We start from the raw sequence: 2,916 nt of genomic DNA on the forward strand, positions 1-2,916 counted from the left end.
ACTTTTTACTTCTAGCCCAAATATATTTTATTTATCATTCATTTAGAACCATGTTATCCCCAAGTATCCCTCTTGTTTAAGTCATAAGAAGATTAAGTAAGCTTTCAAGAAGGACTATGTCCTTAATTTGGGCTCTTGAATGAAGGAAAATCAAGAAAAGGAAAAATCAATCATAAATTCGTTCACAGATTACATGCTGAGTTGAGAGAAACCTAAGTCTTCCTAGGGCTACAGTTGTGTAGGAGTTAATGAAAATGTGAGACACTGTATCAGGAGGACACTTCTAGTTAGTATGTCTAGCTTCCAAAAGCAGTCACAATGAAAATTCGTTGTTAGGTATTCTTGAGTTGGTTCCAACTGATAAAGACCCTGAAGGATGTCATGATAAACCACTATTAGCCCAACCCTTTGCCTGACCCTGTTGGCCAGCTCCAGTATGATGCACCTGGATACAAATAACCTGCTAGGAGCTTCACTAATCCTAGACCATCTGCAAAGTTCACTTGTTTATTTTTTTATTATTGATATACTACCAAATTTCTCCCATGGCCTTTTTACCATGGCTTGTACTTTTATTTTGCAAATATGATCAGAAGTAACATTTTCAGACTATTGAATGAAGCTGGAATTAACTTCTGTAAATGTGACAAGACAAACATGATGTATTAGTAAGTGAACTATGCTAGAACTTTTTAAATATGATTTTGTTGGTTTTTTTCATTTTGTATATGTGCACATCACTTACAGAGCTGCACTATTTGAATAAAAACCATCAAATACAAAATTGTGTGATTACTGCTTTTCATATTGCTGATGGCAAATAAGAAAGATCAAAGAATTGCTGTCTTTGAATTGTGTTGGCAAAGAGTATTCAATATAACATGGCCTACCGAAAGAGGAAGTGCAACCAAGGTACTCTTTAAAGGCAAGAATGGTGAAACTTCATCTCAGATCCTTTGAGTATGGGTCAGGAGGTGCTAGTATATAGAAAAGCAAACAAACACAAAACCAAACTGTCATTCTGGGGAAAGTAGAGTTAAAAAAAAAAAAAGGACAGGACCCTCAGAGAGAGAAATCACCACCACAGTGACTGCAGAACTGGGGCTTGAGTGTGTTGGAGCTGGTAAGGATGGTGCAGGACAGAGCAAGGGTGAGATCTGACGTTCGCAGAGTTGCTGTAAGTTGTAATCAACTTGACAGAACCTTACACCATTTTTAACACATAGTTTAAACTCCACTGCCACCAAAAACCCTCAACCCACTGCCTTCAGGTCTATTCCCACTTATGGTGATTTAAACATTACGTTTCTCAGGGTGTGGATCCTAACAGAAGCAGACCTGCACATCTTTTCTCCAGAGATGTCAGTGGGTTCAATTCATCTTTTTGTTAGCAATCTAATGTGCAACCCAGTTCATGACTGGAGCATCTTAGTAGTTTAAAGTGTATTGTTAAGAAGTGTCTCTTTTTTATGTGTCTTTTGTGACAGGATGAATTGATTCCAATTATAATTGTTCTTTGTAAAGATTTTCTTTTGAAAAGTGATAAAGAGTACTAAAGATGAAATAACCATGTTACAACTTTGATGTAAAGCTCGTCATCACCTCCTTTCATTTTAGCTAGATTTTATTTGAGTTTCAGTGTTTTTCCTTAGGATATAATTTCTCAAAATTAAGTTGGGGTCATAGTCACCATTATTATTATTTGAAGCACTTTAAAAAAAATCTAATTTTCTTAGTCTCCTCTAGATCTAATATATTAAAAAAATTCTCAAATCATTGTCTAAGAATCTTTGGCTTGGTAACTATAATTTAATTGATGATGATAATTATTGAGGTAATAAACTGTTAAACTTAAGTATATGTATGTATATATTTTAACAAGTCATTGGGCACTTGTTAAAAACAATGATTTTCTAACACTAATTTTAGCAGCTAATTTAACCAATCTAACACTAATTTAGCAGCTCTGTGAAATGGAATATATATATATATAGTTGTTGTTATGTGCCATCGAGTCGCTTGCGACCCATAGCAACCCTGTGTACAACAGCCGTAATCTCTGCTCTGTCCTGTGCCAATCACACTGTCTCCAATACATCCATCCCTATTACCCCAGTCACTGAATCCATCCACCTCACAGAGGGCCTTCCCCTCCTGTGCTGTCCCTCCACCCTCCCAATCATGACGTTCCTCTCCAAGGACCTGTTCCTCCTTACAACATGTCCAAAGTATGTCAGACGGAGCCTCAGAATTTTTGCCTCCAAGGAGCATCCCGGTTTAACCCTCTTCAGGATGAATCTGTTTGTTTTCTTAGCAGTCCATGGTACCCTCAATATTCTTCTCCAGCACCACAGCTCAAAGGCATCAATTCTCCTTCTATACCTCTAGTATTGTCCAACTCTCTGACACATAACAAGTGATCTCAAAGAACATGGCCTATATCAGATGCACCCTAGTCTCCAGAGATACACCATTGCTCTTCAGTACTTTGGAGAGGTCCCTAACAGCAGACTTTCCCATCACAATACGTCTTTTAATTTCGTGGCTGCTGGTGCCAAGATTTTTTTTTTCTTATAAGTACTCCAAACTTATGGACACCTTGATCACATTTTGGGGAATAATGTTAGATGTTTGGCTACCTGTTAAATTTCTAGACACATAGGGAATAATATTACTCATCTGGAAAGAAAAAACTCTTAAAGAAATAGTTTATGAAACTTACAATCCATGAACTTGTTGTTGTTGTTGTTGTTGTTATGTGCCGTCGAGTCGCTTGCGACTCATAGCGGCCCTATGTACAACAGCCCTAAACTCCGCTCTGTCCTATGCCAATCGCACTGTCTCCGACACTCCCATCCCAATTATCCCAGTCACTGAATCAGTCCACCTCATAGAGGGCCTTCCTCTCCTGCGCTG

The sequence above is a fragment of the Elephantulus edwardii genome, unplaced genomic scaffold, assembly GCF_000299155.1.
Source record: "Elephantulus edwardii isolate Elephantulus edwardi_28Jun2011 unplaced genomic scaffold, EleEdw1.0 scaffold00402, whole genome shotgun sequence".
In the NCBI taxonomy this organism is placed as follows: Eukaryota; Metazoa; Chordata; class Mammalia; order Macroscelidea; family Macroscelididae; genus Elephantulus; species Elephantulus edwardii.